The sequence below is a fragment of the Scyliorhinus canicula genome, chromosome 10 (genome assembly GCF_902713615.1).
Source record: "Scyliorhinus canicula chromosome 10, sScyCan1.1, whole genome shotgun sequence".
In the NCBI taxonomy this organism is placed as follows: Eukaryota; Metazoa; Chordata; class Chondrichthyes; order Carcharhiniformes; family Scyliorhinidae; genus Scyliorhinus; species Scyliorhinus canicula.
This window is the reverse complement of record NC_052155.1, coordinates 127,558,531-127,575,429: the sequence shown is the minus strand read 5'-3', so window position 1 is coordinate 127,575,429 and position 16,899 is coordinate 127,558,531. Positions and strand designations below refer to the sequence as shown.

Below are 16,899 nucleotides of genomic sequence, written 5' to 3'. Positions count from 1 at the left end.
AGGACCGCTGCCAAGGTCAAGATAAAGTGATATCAGATGACATGTTGGAACGGCTCTGAAAGAGGGAGGACCACAGAGGCAAAATGTTATTGGTTACGACTCCAGTTTCAACAGCTTGAGACAATGGAGTGTTTTTTTCCCCTCCCTTAACCGTACGGTGTTATGTAGCGGACATCCACCCTACATTTAATCGGGGACTGTTATGAAATGATTTGGCGAACTTTTTTTTGTTTGCCTCTTACAGCCATCATTCTCGCTGACCTGGTTTCCTGAATGGAAAAAATAAGCAAATCAGCCTTTCAACATAAAGATTTTGGCTCAATGAGTGGGTAAATGGAATATAATGTGGAAAAATGTGAAATTGACCACTGTTGGTAGCTAAAAAACAGAAATGCAGAGTATGTTTAAAATGATACAAGGTTGGGGAATATTGATGTTCAAAGGGACTTGGATATTCTTGTTCATGAGTCACTGAAAGCTAACATGTACACGCAGCAAGCAATTTAAAAAACAAGTGGTATGCTGGCTTTTAATGCGAGAGGATTTGAGTACAGCAAGATGTCTTGCTGTAATCACGTGGAGGCTTGGGTGAGACTGCACCTGGAATATTGTATGCAGTTTTGCTTTCATTGGCCGAGGAGGGATATTCTGGCCATTAATGGAGTGCAATGACGGTTTATCAGGCTGATTCCTGGGATGTTGGGGTTGTCCTATGACGAGAGATTGAAATGAAATGAAAATCGCTTATTGTCACAAGTAGGCTTCAAATGAAGTTACTGTGAAAAGCCTCTAGTCGCCACATTCCGGTGCCTGTTCGGGGAGGCTGGTACGGTGAGGGGACTGGGCCGATGTTCTGCAGAGTTTAGAAGAATAATACATGATGTCAGTGAAACATATATATAATTCTTACAGGCTTGACAAGGTAGATGTGGGAAGGATGTTTCCCCTGGCTGGGGGGGTCTAGAATCAGGTGACCCAATTTCAGAATGAGGGATAGGCTATTTAGAACTGAGATCAAGAGGAATTTCTTCAATCAGAGGGTGGTAAATCTTTGGAATTCTCTGCCCCAGAGGGTTGTGAGCCAATGAGTATGTTCAAGACAGAAATTGATCGATTTCTAAATAGTACATGGAGGGATATGGAGATAGTGCAGGAAAATGGCTTTGAAATAGAAGAGCAGCCATAATCAAATTGAATAACAGAGCAGACTCAAAGGGCCGATTGGCTAACTCATGCTCTGATTTTCTATGTTCCCATGTTGCTATTATACCATAAAAATAACGTAGAGTGTGCTGTTGGGAAATTTATCTGATAGATGTGAAGATAGATTCTGAGCATCATTTTTCTCAGTGACTTGAAATTTTCATATTTTTTTAGCTATGGGAACTGACTATTACTAAAATCAATCATCTTGGACAAAGACTATAGCCACAATGTGGAAATTTAAGCCTAAGAGGGGATGGGTTTGAGCTTGGTGGGTGGGGCGGGATGTTTGTTAAAGCCTGAAAAATCCGTTTCATAACTGAAACTCACTCCAACCCACCCATTTCAGCATTCACAAAGTCTGGAACATGGGCAGCAGAAAAATCTGCTCCAAGGAAACTGCAATATGAGAACGAGACTGTGAGCCACAATGGCATTCCAATTTTAGACTCTAACTCTGGTTGGCTGGGTTTGCCAAGCAGAAAATCCAGAAGCCTCATTGAAATACCTATTACAGACTTCAATATATTTTAAAAAGTGAATTGATTAAAGCCCATGCAATATTTTTAATTCCCTTCAAGTACCTAATTCCCTATAAATACATTTATATTTAGGGGCTGATTTAGCTCATAAATCAGGGGCTGATAAATCAGGGGCTGATTTAGCTCACTGGGCTAAATCGCTGGCTTACCAAGCAGGCCAGCAGCACGGTTCGATTCCCGTATCAGCCTTCCCGGACAGACAATAACTTCATTGAAACCTACTCGTGACAATAAGCGATTTTCATTTCATTTCATTTTCATTTCATATTGATAGCTCCACATCAAAAACAGAAAATTCCGTTATAATCGCCTGGAGCTATCAATCAAACTGAATTTACAGATCCCGCAATGCAATAATGCTTGTTTGTGGAAGCAGTGAAGAGTCATAATCCTAAAATGGGTGCCTTCAGGCTTATGTCAACAAGTGTCTATTGGAATTATGAGCAATGTTTCTTTACAACAGTGAGTCACAGCAGGCTGTATTTTCTTTCAAACTTTAAAGGGTAGGGGACCTAAATGACTTGGAAGCTTAACGGTTCCACTGACCTTATCCACCTTCTGCACACATCTGTGACTACTGTTGACAATCCCAAAGGAGTACCTGAACCTTTTCAATAGAATATTTGATCTCTCCAAAGAAGATCTCTTTGGTGGGTTCAGACCCTTTTCTTTAAATTCCTAAAGCCGGCAAGTCAGAAATCTGGCTTCTGATTGAATGCAGCCACACTTTTAAATGTGCCTCTGCCTCTGTAAGCCACAGATGTGTGAAGTATGTCATTCCTCATTCTCCCCTGGTGCTCCCTGAAAAAATGATGGGTGTCAGATTTGGGGATGAAACCTCCAAAATTGGGACTGTGACACATCTGGGATAAGGAGTGAAGCTACTGCTTCTAATTTAACTGCTTAGCCGGTACATAGAATGGCTATCTCTATAGGTTAGCCTGTTTTGTAAATTTACAACTTCCACAATGAGAAGCTGATGCCATTGCTATATACACGGAATATTTGAATAAAGCTGTCAAATACCATGAGTAGCTTCATTACTCTGGCAATAACCTCAAAAATATAAACTAAATGTTAAAGCAGACTTTTAAAATTATCATTCATATTTATCTCTAATTCACCTTCTCACTTGTTTTAAACTTCTATTTTTTCAATAATCTAACCACCCTAAGTTTTTGTGCCATTTTCCTAAAAATGCTGTTTTCCCCGTTTCCCATTTGCTATTTGAAGAGACGCCAACTTCCAGAATGTTTGGTGTCCGTTGGTTGAAAATCTAATCTCTAGACAGGAACAAACCGGACTGACGTCCATGTGCTTCATCCAGCACGAAGAGTTGATGAAGAACAGGCATACTTAGTGAGGGCATTCACATGTGTTAATTTGGTCAAATAAATGTAACAGTGGCACAGGTAAAGGTAAGAGGCGTCATATCTTAGGCCGGGATTTTCCAGCACTTGCCGACAAAGGGATCTTCCGATCCCACCGAAGGTGACCCCAGCGGCAGGTTCCCTGGTGGCATCATGGCCAAGCCATACAAAACGCCATTGATCTCGGCAGGACTGGTAGATTCTGTCGGCAGCCAAAGGGAAGCCAGGCTGTTTCAACTTTGTATCTTCTGCTTAAAGGCACATCTCTGATTATGGGTCCACAGAAAAAATATAATAAAATATAAGAAATGAGAACAAAGGAGATAAACAGGAAGGACTCTTAGAGTGGGCAGAATTCCCCCCATACCTCTGTAGTGGGAGGTGGGTGAGGAGGGGAAAGTGCCCCCTCTGCTTTAGAGGTGGTGGGGGGGTGGGGGGGGGGGTGGCTCTGAAGCTTGTGGGGGTGGTCCTGCATGTCCGTGAGGGGGTTGAAGAAACTTATTTTGAAGCCATTTAAAGGTGGTGCCCCGGTTCATGCCAACTCGATTAGGCCCCCTCCTGCCAGACATAACCACCCCCCCCCCCCCCACCCCCACATTATCTATGCACTAAGTGGCAGAAAATCTGATCTGAAAACTCAGCTGTGTTTCTGGAGAGAACTGTTTTTCAGTCAGAGCCTTTTGGTAGTACAGATCATGAATATTGCTGAAAAAATACATATTGCTGAAGCTTTTCATCTTGCACTCACCAGGCTATTCGCAAGAATACCAATGCCAGGGGAAACAACAACTTTAGAAACAGCTGATTGGTTGGCAAGTGGAATCTGATTGGCAGAGGAGTTGCCATGGAGATTGGTAATGGTGACTGGCAATTAACTGACAAGCATTGTTTGAAAATTTACATCAGACAGCTTGACTCTGATTGATAAATGCATTGTCATAGCGTCACAGAATCCCTACAGAGCAGAAGGCGGCCATTCAACCCATCAAGTCTGGACCGACCCTATCCCACGCAAAGGCAATTTAGCATGACGGATCCACCTAACCTGCACATCTTTGGACTGTGGAAGGAAACCGGAGCACCCGGAGGAAACCCACGCAGATATGGGGAGAAAGTCCAAACTCCACACAGTCACCCAGGGTCGGAAACAAACCTGGGTCTCTGGCACTGAGGCAGCAGTGCTTCCCACTGTACCAGTGTGCTGCGCTGTGGAATGAACCAGCAATGGCTTTCACTTATTTTGTTCAGCTGAAGCAGGCACAATTTATATGCATGTTCTTTCCACAAAGTACAATGCTCTGCATATGTAGCTTCCAGTACATGCAAATGCACTACACTGCGAGTCCGACTAGCAATCTTAAATTGGTTGACAGCTGAATTTCTAGCACGCTGAGGATTATTTAGCAAATGTCTTCCAATCGCAGAATCACATCTAATGTTGGTTACTGTGTTTTGAGTTTTGCAACACAGGCTTGTTGAGTACGGTCTGTACCTTCCCATTGCGAACAGTGGAAGGGACATGCTGTTTGATACAATCCGCCAGGCTTTGGGGCCTTCAGTCTTCATACCAGCCATCACATTGACACTGAAATTCATATCCCACATTATTCACTTGTGTGATGGGCAGAACGTCTTTTTGGCTTGACGGCAACATCACATTGGTGGCAAATACCATGTGTGCTGGTATTGCATAGTTGCAGCGTGAAACCGCTAGCTTCACCTGTTGCTCAAATTTTTGAGATACCAGTCCTTCCAGAGGTACGTGAGGTAGACCAGACGCTTTTAAACTTCACACATATATGTTGGGCAATTTCGTAATCTCCTTTCCCCACACAATACACCATTTTTCATTTAAGAGGCCATGTGAAGTCCCTAATCCTAACGTCGAGGTTGGCACAGTTTTGAAACACTGATCGAAGGTTGTTTAGCTACAAATAGCTTCCCTCACCCCATACATACATGCAAAGTTCCATATGGGAAGCAACTCATCCTGTTGACAGCTAACACATGCATTTGGCTGAACTGTCAGCTGAGCTCACACAACGCAAGAGCATGAGCAAGATATTAACAGCAATCATGTGCAATCATCCTATTATTTATTTGTGGGCCTGAATTTTACGTTTGGGCACACCCAAAGTCGGCCCCGCCTAGGATCGCATTGTTAACGTGACATTCCGCTGGCTGGCGAATTAACAGCCATGCAGTATGAAACGTGCTCTGTGAAAGGATCAGCACTGCTGGAATTTGCGGGCTGGCACTTCCAATTTGCTCCCTCGGGGACAGCCGCTGCGGAGCTATCTGAGGGAGCTGCTGAACTGTAAAAACAAAATATCGGGGCGATTCTCACTCTGCGTTACGACCGGAGCACCTCCCGCTATTCCTGTAGAGCCCCTAAATAGGGTTTACGCTGGGCTCTGAACGGAGTGCTATGTCACTGGCCTGCGGCACTGGATGCAATCTGTTTACATATTTAAATGAATATTCAAACTCATTTAAATATTAATTTCCTGTTTTTGCAAGAGTCTCCCAGCTCCCGGATTCACTGGCCCGCTGGCACAGCATGAAGCCGGCGGGAATCACGACTGGTCTCCATCAACGAAAACCAGACGTGGTGACCACGCTGGGATTAGAGACTGGGAGGCCATTGGGGCCCCTGGGTGTTCGGGGACTGTCACTGCCCCCTAGCAATTTACCTGTCCCCTTTGGTGTTCTGGCATTGCTCCTGGCACCCTGGCAGTGCCAACTTAGGAGTCAGGGGAATCGGACCAGAAACGCCAATGGGATTCTCATTGGTTTTTCCTCCCGCAATGACATTTAGGTAATTTCCTTTGCAGAATTCTGCCTATCCGCGGAAGAACTGTACTCTCTTGCCAGCACAAGCTGTGCTGTACACAGGCTTCAGTGCCTAGACATTTTAATTTAATTTGAGCCCTGACTTTCTCCAACCCTGGATCGAGGTTGTAGCTAAAACATAAAGGCCGCCAGGTCAATCAGCCTGCCCGCCACCTGCCTCTCTATCTCTTTACCTAGCTTTCTCCTCTAAGCCATTCCTGCACCTGCAGCTCCGGGATTGATACTGATGTTTCTTTTAGCCTTGGCAAGGAATGCCCCGCCGCTCACCAGTGCAAGAAGATGACTTGAGGATCGGGTGCCAATTTTAAATGCCGCGCCGATCTTTCGCCTCACCCGCCCCTCCTCCACCGCAGCCTCCAGGCCCCCCCCCCCCCCCCCCCCCCCCCCACTGTCTCAACTTGCCTCTTAAGGGGTTCTCGAGCCCCCCATTCATCCCACCTCTTAAGGACAGGGCACCCTCGGGGCCGATCCCTGGCCTGGACAACCGTGCATCTGGGCATCTTGGTATTGCCAACCTGGCACCCTGGCAGTGCCCCTGCAGCCAGGGTGTCCATGTGGCAGTGGCAAAGTTCCCAGGTGCCAATGGGAGTACCAGAGTTCCACCCTGCCCAGAACTGACCAACATGGCTCATTTAAATATTTTCATAGAATCTCACCCAGTGAGGGCAAGATCCAGATTGTGACGCCTCGTGAGATCTCGCTAGATCTTGCGAGGCGTTCCAAGTGTCGCCAATCTTACAAGGCCTCTTGCGAGATTTAATGGGCTCGTCACATTACCGAGGTTGGCGCGACGAGGCCATTAGATCACGCCGGTTTTCTGACCTAATATCTCCTAATGTGACTCAGTGTCATACTTTATTTTATTATGCTCCAGTGAAACACTTTGTGATATTTCTTTATGTTAAAGGTGCTTCGTAAATAAAAGTTATTGCTGCTGTTGAATGTGCATTTAGATTCTTGTCAGATTTAAGACATTTAAAGAGGAAGTAACGTTGGGCACATTCGGGCAGCACGGTAGCACAAGTGGATCACTGTGGCTTCACAGCGCCAGGGTCCCAGTTTCGATTCCCCGCTGAGTCACTGTGCGGAGTCTGCACATTCTCCCCGTGTCTGCGTGGGTTTCCTCCGGCTGTTCCGGTTTCCTCCCACAGTCCAAAGACGTGCAGGTTAGGTGGATTGACCATGCTAAATTGCCCTTAATGTACAAAAAGGTTTGGAGGGGTTATTGGGTGACAGGGATAGGGTGGAAGTGAGGGCTTAAGTGGGTCGGTGCAGACTCGATGGGCCGAATGGCCTCCTTCTGCACTGTATGTTCTACGTTCTAGATTCTATAGCAGCCAGATGACTTGCCAAGTGCTGAAATTGGTCTTCTATGCATACTTTCAGATGGGAATCATGGGCACGATTCTCCACCCTCATTGTGCTCTCGCCCCAGAACCGTGCCAGGCGCCAAACAGTTTGCCATGCAACTGGTCCGCTCCGTAAATAAATTGGGATCTCGCTGTAGGGTGGCGAGAAACCAGTTATCACCACTTAAGCACTATTTCCATACAGTTAACGAGAGCCACCCCTCATCAAATAGCCTTCCGTGTTTTATTGGTCTCCCCAGCAAGTGGTTATTCTGGCGCCGTTTAGTACTCCATTTTAAAAATGTGAATCTAGTGGATGGGCTTCTGTGGGGAGCCGAGGAGGTTGAGTAGCCACCTTTGCTCACAGCCAAAGAGCCCGGAGGTGTTGGGCTTGCCACTCCAGTGCACGGTGGGGTTGGGGACCCTCGGCCGGGGTGGGGACCCTCCGCAGGAGTGGGCTGTCCTGGGAGGGTATGGGGGAGGTGCTGGGGGGCAACCGTGCACAGCACCACAAAGGCAACGCCTAGATTGTATCTATTCTGGGGGCACCCCTTGTCCCAGCCCATCTGCCCCACTGACTGCCGAGGCCTCTGGACATGCAGGTGAAGGCAAATAGGGAATTGGCAATCATGATCAAGTGAGCACTTCACACAACCCAAGTGGATTCCGTGGGTGGGTGGGCCATGTAACATATGGGAGTCATTGCCTAGCATCCCAATTAGACCGTGATGTCTGCACACTGAGCCTGAACACTATGGGAGGCAAGACCATGCACACAGCAGCTAACGTCCAAATACCCATGGGAATGGACACAGCTCCGGTGACATGTCCATGGCCGGAGGGTGGGTGAGTGCCACGGAGATGGGACCAACGCGCGGTCCAGGAGACATTATGAGCGGGTGTCCTAGATACAGGGTCTGGGGTCTGGTGAGGAGAGCCCGCTGCGACCGGGAGGGCATGAGCATGGCATTCTGGGTGGGGGGAGGGGGTATCAATGGGGGAATGGACGGTCCCGGGATTGGAGCAACCGCTATTTGTCAGTCTTTACACCCTCTGCCAATGCCTTACAGATATTGAACGCTATGGCAGGAATTTTGGACCCAGCAGAACTTGCCCGAGTGGTGTGTTGGTAGGCTGGGCGGCCTGACACTGGAGATGGCAACAGCAGCAGCGTCAACAGAAGCTCACGGTGGTGGCCCATGTGCCGGATCCCGCCCCACACGCTCAGGACCCGGCCGCACATTAGGCCAGGGAAGGACCCAATGGGAGAGTCCCGCGAAGGCCCAGGGTGTACAGGCGTCACTGGTCATTCGAACAGGTGTCGGACAGCGTGTGCCGCAGGAGGTCCCACCTCTACAAGGAAACAGTGCCACATCTGTGCCATGTCCGCATGGATTTGGCACCACATGGAAGAGGAGGAGGACACCCGCTCCCGGTGGATGTCAAGGTCACTGTATCATGAGCGTTTACTCCTTGGGATCATTCCGGGGCTTGAGCGGGGTCCTTTGTGGCATCTCGCATGCCACAGCCACCAGCTGCAGCCGACAGATCACGGATGCCCTGTTTGCTCGGGCACAAAACAACATCAACTTTGACATGGACCAAGCCCAGCAAAATGCCCGGGCTGCAGGATTCTCTGACATCGCCAGGATGCCACAGGTCCAGGAGGTAATAGATGCCACGCATGTTGCCCTGCGCTCAATGGGCCATCTGGGAGTGCCTTACATTAAAAGAAAGGTTTTCAACTCTCTGAACATACAGCTCGTGTGCGCCCACCACATGAAGATCATGCACCGTGTGTGCACACTTCCTGGGGAGTGTGCACGACAGCTACATCCTGGGGCAGTCGGTCATCCCTGCCCTCTTTGAGGAGCCCCCTGGGATGGGCGGCTGGGTCCTAGGGGATAAGAGGTACCCGCTGAGGACAAGACTAATGACGCCAGTACGGAGGACGGAGACCTGGTACAACGAGGCCAATGCAGTCACTCGGGCTGTCATTGAGCGGTGCGTAGGAACTCCTCAAGATGCGGTTCCGATGCCTCGACTGCTCCGGTGGTGCACTCCAATACATCGCATGGAGGGTCGCCCGGTTTGTGGTGGTCTGCTGTGTCTTCCACAATCTTGCACAGCAGCGGGATGAAGAGATGGAGGTTGGTGATGAGGAACATGTGCCCACCTCGAGGAGGATGAGGGTGATGAGGAGGTGCCGGACCAGTAGGGGCTGGAGGACAGGCAGCAGTGAGATTCCGGCAAACCCGGAGGCCAGGGAGGCCCTCATCCTCGCCCGATTCACACAGAACATGGACTGGTCCGTCATCGCAACCTTACTCACCCACCACCTCCATCTTCTACCCTCCCAGGGTATATGTCACAACACTCCAGGGTGCTGGGATGTCTCGGCACTATTAGCGGGTCGCGGGTCAAGGGCAGGGGGGGGTGATGATAACCTGCAGAGAGCTGAGCGCCAGTGCTCCTCAATCTATGCCATAGTCTGACCCCTGCTTATCTGCTGAGTGCTCACTCACACCCATCACCTGCATGCATGTGCCCAGGAGGCAGGGGCAGATGTTTGGAGAGATGGGCCAAGGGTTCGGAGGTCGGCCCTCATTGTGGAGTAAAGTGACAGAAGTTGTGCATAAGGGTGTTCAATGCTTCATACAATTTCCCCTCTCCTGATGGTGCCCCCCCCCCCCCCCGTCCCTCATCCCCCTGTGCCCTTAATGATCCTCAATGTCTTTTGTCTTCCTAGCTCCACCGCTATGTCGTTGTGTGTCCCCAGGATGCACATCAGAGGTGGAGGCAGCCAGCTACTTATCTCGTCCCGTGACCTTCAATGCCCCAGGTGGCCATCCTCCGGGGGCTCTGGGACCAGAGGGTCCCAGCGCACCTGGCGGCGGCACATGCACAGCCGCCCTGTTCTTGCTGCTGACTGTGAGAGGGTGCCTGATCAGAGGGTGGAACTCGGGGGAGTTGGTTGCCACTGTTGCCACTCCATGGGATGGGTCGGTTGGCACCCAGTGCCCCCTCCCAAGTTCACCTTGGGATGGAGGGGCAGCTGGTTTGAGCCACAGCTGCCTCTGCATCATCTGGCTCTGCCAGCCCTGGTGGTTTCCCATGGTGTCATATCGACACTGTTGGTCGTTCTGGGTGAGTGTGCTTAACACTCAATTTGGCTCTGTTTCTTTACTTAGCTCTGGAGTCGCCAGGTATCGTTAAGACACCGCCACAAGTTTCAAGGTGAAGTTCAAAGCAATAAAACCATACACCAATTAGTAAGTCCAAACAACTGAGTTTATTATAATACAAGTATAATAACTACCTATGCACACGTTAAAAGGATTAAACTTATTCCTACCGCTAAATAAACTAATACTTATCTCGAAGGAACTGCCGGGTCAGGGAACAAGGCCTCTTGCTCTGCTCTGGTCTGCAGACTTTAGGTTGGTATAAGTTAAAAGGGGTCAGGAGTGTCTATCTCTGGTAGCGATCGTTGTGAGGCACTTACTTGCTGGCGGCTGCTGTCCGAACCCCCTTCTCTCTCTCGTTCAAGGTCTTCTTGGCAAAAGCTGGTCGAGGTGCCGGTCCACGGAGGAGTGCTAGTCAAAGAGAGAGGAGGGCTGGAGGAGAAGGAGGAGGGCTGGATCAGAAGACTGAACCATGTGTGGGACCTGTCTTTTATAGGTCCCAGGGGATCCGTGCCCCTTTGGGCGGACTCCCTTATCTGCTTGGAATCGATTGGGTCTCTTCCCAATCAATATGTTTGAATCCCCCAATACTGAGGCTGTTCCTTAGCTACTGGGCGGGCCTTCAGGCTCTTTGTTTTCGAACCTTGCTGCTGCCTGAGTGTCTGGTATCCTTTACAATGTTGCAGTTGCTTCCCCATTTGTGTCCATTGTCTCTGGAATCGTTCCATTAACATGCTAATTATCCCGGTGATTGCCTCATTAGTATGCGGAATGTTAGTTTCGGTGCTCTCTGCTTTCTTAGCAGACAGAATCCACACCTGCTAGGGGCAGCCTGCTGGGGCTGCAAACATTGTCCATTTTACCCTGTATGCTTTGCGTTCCTCCATTTTGTATTCAGGGAATGGCCAACTTCGGTGGCTACAACACCCTCAGCGATGCCCCTCAGTGACTGGGACATGCTGTACAGTGCCTCGGCAATGCCCACTGCGACTGGGACAACCTCCGCAGTGCCTCGGCCATTCCCATCCGAGAGTGTGACATGTCCCGCAGAACCTCATCAAGGTCAGCCTGGTACTGGGTGACATCCCCCAGTGAGTTGGACATTCTGCCGAGGCCTTCAGTCAGGGCTGACACCGACTGCCTTGGACACCTTCACTCATAGTGCCGATGTCATGCACCAGGCTTTTCACTGCCGTCGCCACCCAGCAATGTTGGTCTTGGACCCACGCATTGCTGGCGACATCTCCTGCACCCGTTGCCTCTGGGACTCCTCCAATCGGCTACGGATCTGCTGGAGTGTCGCTGACATCTCCCTCAGAATGCTCTGACCGCTCACAATCGTCTCCATCAGCTCTGGGAATACTTTTCATAGGCTCAGCATCAGGCTGGGACCCAGCTGGGTCCTGGGATCCAGCAGACCTCCGACTGCTGTCTTGTCTGGAAGTTCGTGCCTCCACCTGATGTGCATCAACAGCTGTGTGGTGTTCACCATATTGTGCCCAGAAGCCTGTTCACTAATATGTCCCACCGAGGTGTGTGCATCTACGCTGGTGGAGAGTGAGGGTGACAGTGTACGCCTTCATTGTGTCTTCCTCGGAGCTCCCCTCTGAGGTGGTCTCCTCAGAGTCAGGAGATGGGCTGCCAGAGATAGGTCGGTGTCATCGACTGGATGACCTGCGGGAGAATGGACACGTGGTCAGTGGGAAGGATGAGTCAGTCAGTCATGCAGTAACAACTCACGTTTGACAAGTCCTCCGGGTGGAGCCCAGTGGTTCTTCATCTCTGCGACGTCTACCAACTTCCGCATGGGTGACTGCCCTGTCCTCGGCCACCGAGTCACCTCCAGGCCCCGCACCTTGAAGGAGGTGAGGATTCTTATATCTGGCACTCCACCGTCAGTCTGAACCTTGTCCCGCTGATTGTGGGAGAGCTTTTCCTGAGGAGACACAGAGAGGTATTTGTTAGCCACATCGTTAGTGTGGGAGGGGGGATGTGAAGGAAGGGTTAGGGAGGTTGAAGGGAGGGTTTGGAGGGTTGAAGGGAGAGGGGGTGAAGGCAGGGTTTGGGGGTCACATGGAATGTTGGGGGGGTGGATGCACACATGGGGGTGGAAAGGTCTTTGGGGGCGGAGGCAGGGGGTCGTTGATGTCTACTCACCCGTGCTGCCCGGTGTAGGTCATTGACCATTTTCTGGCACTGGAGGCCAGTCCCCATGGTCACACTCCAGGAGCTTACAGCGTCACCACCTCATCCAAGGCAGCAGTGGCTGCCTTGTTGCTGACCCTCCGGGACCCTCGGGAGAACAGTACATCTCTCTTGGCCTCCACTGCATCTAGGAGCCTCCGCAGGTCTGCATCCTTTCTTTGCGGCAAGAAGACATTGGAGCCTCTTTAAGTCGATCAATTAACAATGAATAGTGTTGCTGGCCGAGCGCCGGGAACCTGTGGCATTTCCGCTCACTACCACACTTAGAAATCCTTCCGTAGAATCGCGCCCCATCTATCTTCGGAAAATTGTGCATTTATGCCTGAGGCCTACATCTCACCTGTAGTGCTACATGCTTCCTCATGCAGAGAGCAAGGGCAAGAGTATCTGAGAGGTTGTACCCAAACTACGTTAATGTATGTTTTTCTATACATTCAGATGGGCATTGCTGGCTGGGCCAGCATTTAGTGCCCATCCCTAATTGCCCTTCAAATGAATGGTTTATTAGGTCAGTTAAGAGGCCCAACCAGGTAAGGATGACATATTTCCTCCTCTAAAGGGCATCAGGAACCAGATGGGCTCTTAGAACAATCGACAGACCTTTAATTCCAGATTTTCTTTGAATTCTACTTTCACGATCCACTGTGGTGAGATTCAGACCCAGGACCCGAGAGCATTACTGTGGATACCTGGACTACTGGCCTCAGGGCAATGTCGCTACATCACCACGTTCCCAAGAGGCAGCTTAAGTAGGTGAACATTTGATGCTGAAAGTTGCGAGAGGGTGCAGGGGAAGTGGGGCGCCATTCCATATGTTATATAAATGAATTTGGATATTTTATCCTTACCCTCCCCGTGATCCCTTGGCTTGCTGCTCGATACCTGTTTTCTAATCTATGCTGTGCCCAGTCCCCTTTTTGCCTGGCAGCCATCCTTCACTGGTTGCCAGTAAATGACGGTGTACTCCCAGCACATCCAGTTCCTCAAAGAGCTGCGCTTGAATAATCAGTAAATTATGTAAATGACCTGAGCAAGATAACAACATAAGTTGTGCCATCTATTGAAACAATGTCCTTTATTTTTATTCACTTACAGGATGTGGACTTTGCTGGTACGACCAGCATTTATTGTCATCCCTAGTTGCCCTTCAGAAGCTGGTAGTGAGCTGCCTTCTTGAACCACTGCATTCCCTGAGGTGTAGGTAGACCCAGGGCGCGATTCTCTGCTCCCCACGCCGGGTGGGAGAAACCGGGAGGGCCGGGTGACTCACGACACGCCGCCCTGGCACCCCCTCGCGATTCTCCCACCCCCCGCTCGGAGAATCGCCGCTCGCCGTTTTTCACGCCGACCGGCGATTCTCCGGCCCGGATGGGCCGAGCGACCTGACGTTCCCGACCTGTTCACGCCGGCGGCAACCACACCTGGTTGCTGCCGTCGTGAACATGGCGCCAAAGCTTCGTTTGTGGCTTGTGGGGGGCGGAGAGGGGAGTAAGCACCACGCCCGTGCTCGGGAGGGGACTGGCCCGCGATCGGTGCCCACCGATCGTCGGGCCGGCATCTCCAAGGGACGCACTCTTTCCCCTCCACCGCCCCGCAAGATCAAGCCGCCACGTCTTACGGGGCAGCGGAGGGGAAGACGGCAACTGTGCATGCGCGGGTTGGAGCCAGTCAACCTGCGCATGCGTGGCTGACGTCACTTAGGCGCCGCCGTCGCATCATTCTCGGCATGCCGACTTGACGCAAGCGTTAAGGCCCGGCGGCCGAGATTGACAAAACGCCGCTCCTAGCCCCCCGGGGGGGGGGGGGGGGGGGGGGACTAGGGTGCGAGGAGCGGCCTCCGAGGCCGTCGTGAAACTCGGCCGAGTTCACAACGGCCTTCCCGATGCCGCGCGGGAGCAGAGAATTCCGCCCCCACAGTGCTGTTAGGGAGGGAGTTCTGGTATTTTGACCCAGCGACTGTGGAAGAACGGCGATATGTTTCCAGGTCAGGATGGTGAGTGACTCAGAGGGGAACTTCCAGGTGGTGGTGTTCCCAGGTATCTGCTGCCCTTGTCCTTCTTGATGGTCATGGTCGTGGGTGTGGAAGGTGCTGCCCAAGGTACCTTGGTGAGTTCCTGGAGCATCTTGTAGATGGTGCACATGGCTGCCACTGTTTGTCGGTGTGGAGGGATTGAATGTTTGTGGAAGGGAGAGCAATCAAATGGGCTGCTTTGTCCTGAATGGTGTTGAGCTTCTTCAGTGTCGTTTTAGCTGCACTCATTCAGGCAAGTGGAGAGTATTCCATTTCATTCCTGACTTGTACCATGTAGATGGTGGACAGACTTTGAACCAGGAAGTGAGTTATTCGCTGGAAGATTTCTAGCCTTTTGCCTGCCCTTGTAGCCACAGTATTTAAATGACTAGTCTAGTTTTGTTTCAGGTCAATAGTAACCTCCAGGATGTTGGTAGTGTGGGATTCTGCAATGGTAATGCCACTGAATGTCAATGGGAGATGGCTCGATTCTCTCTTGTTGGACATCATCATTGCTTGGCATGGTGATCTCAGGCAACCTCTGTTCAATCATCCTTGGCTGACCTGTTTAAACTTTGAGCGTCTTCACTTTGAACTGTTCTGCAGCTGATGAGCAGACCAGATAGTTCAGTGCAGATTAAAACTAGGAACACTTTCCCTTTCCTGACATCTGCTCCCTCAGTGTTCTGCATTTAAAAGTGCTGTTTTTTGAAGTGACAGAGCCTTCTGAGAAAGCCCACAACAGTTGAAAAGACTTGAAATCCCCTGAGATTCTTTGAAATGCTTAACATTCGTTCAATTTCATGGTGCAGCACCTTTAACTAGTCTTTTCTTGACAGCTGAATGGTTTAAACACAACTGCCAGGAAGTTTGTTTATTTATCTTTCCCTTCACGCTTTAATGCCTCTGAAGTACCCACCATTGATTCAAACCGCAATGTTTATAAACAACCTTGTTCAGATTGACAGCTGCTGGCCACTTTAACAATGCTAACTGCATTTGCGGTTAGAAAATAGTAAGGGAAAGCACTTAGCCTGGCAGCGGCAGAGATGCTTGAGCAACGGGGTAACATCTCTTGACTCCCCTCCGGTCCAACACGCCAGGTTTGGGTGTCACTGCCAGGGTGTCAGTACCATGCAGCCAAGGTGCTGTACACTGTTGAAAATGACACGGGGTGGGGACTGAAGGGGGTGGCCTGGGGGTGGTTGGCTGGGGGGGGGTTACCCTCATTTGGTGTGGGGGGGGCAGGGAAGGTGACCCACTATTCACGTGTTGCGGGGGAGGGGCAGGGATGCCCCTGCTCGAAGAAAGGTTGGGGAGACTCTCCTTGTCAGCGGGGGAGGGTCAACATTTGCATTGTGGGGAAGGGGGGGTCTGTCTCTGGATGCTGGGATCAGTGAAATTGTGGCCCGACATCAGTACGTGCAGGGAAATCCGGGTGCTTGCCGCTATGCATTATTTTACATGGCAAAGGTCGGTGAATACCACCGTGGCCACACTCCTAGCGCCAGTGCCACACATTGCCGATTCTCCGCTGGCGGCCGCATTTTGTCCCTGCAGCAGAGAATCCCGCCAATTTTTTTTCCGTTCAAGTTCCCATTTCCCTTTGAAAGGCTATTGAATCGCTTTCATCATCCTTTCAAACAATGCATTCCAAATCACCACAACTGGCTGTGTAAAAAGAAAACACTTTGCTCATGTCTCCTCTGGTTTTTGGTCAATCACTATAAATCTCTATTCTCTAATTACTGACCATTCTGCCCATGGGGAAAAAGCTAGTCCTATTTATTCTATCAAAATAATTCACGATTTTGAACATCTGTCAAATAGCCTCTTCACCATCCCTGCTTTCAACAGAACAGCCCAGTTTTTACAGTGCCTGCAGATAATTGCTGTCCTTGGTGCCATTCTAGTAAGCTGCACTCTCCCAAACCTGACACCCTTCCTATAGTGTGGTATTCGGAACTGAACACTGTACTTCAACTGAGGCACAACCAGTATCTTATAAAGATTTAACATATCCTCCTTGCTTTTGTTCTCTATTCCTCCACAGGTATTGATAAAGCCAAGGATCTCATGTGTACTTTAACAGCTTTATTAACCTGTACTGCCACCTTAAAAGATTTGTGTATACACATCCCCAGGTCTTTCTGTTCTTATACACTCTGTAAAATAAACTAA

General features: G+C 50.1%; 1 protein-coding gene across 8 annotated transcripts in view; it reads left to right on the top strand.

Annotated features, from left to right (window-relative positions):
- Positions 1–16,899, top strand: part of sybu (syntabulin (syntaxin-interacting)) — a 215,032-nt gene that overhangs the window by 108,415 nt on the left and 89,718 nt on the right. The window lies entirely within an intron of this gene.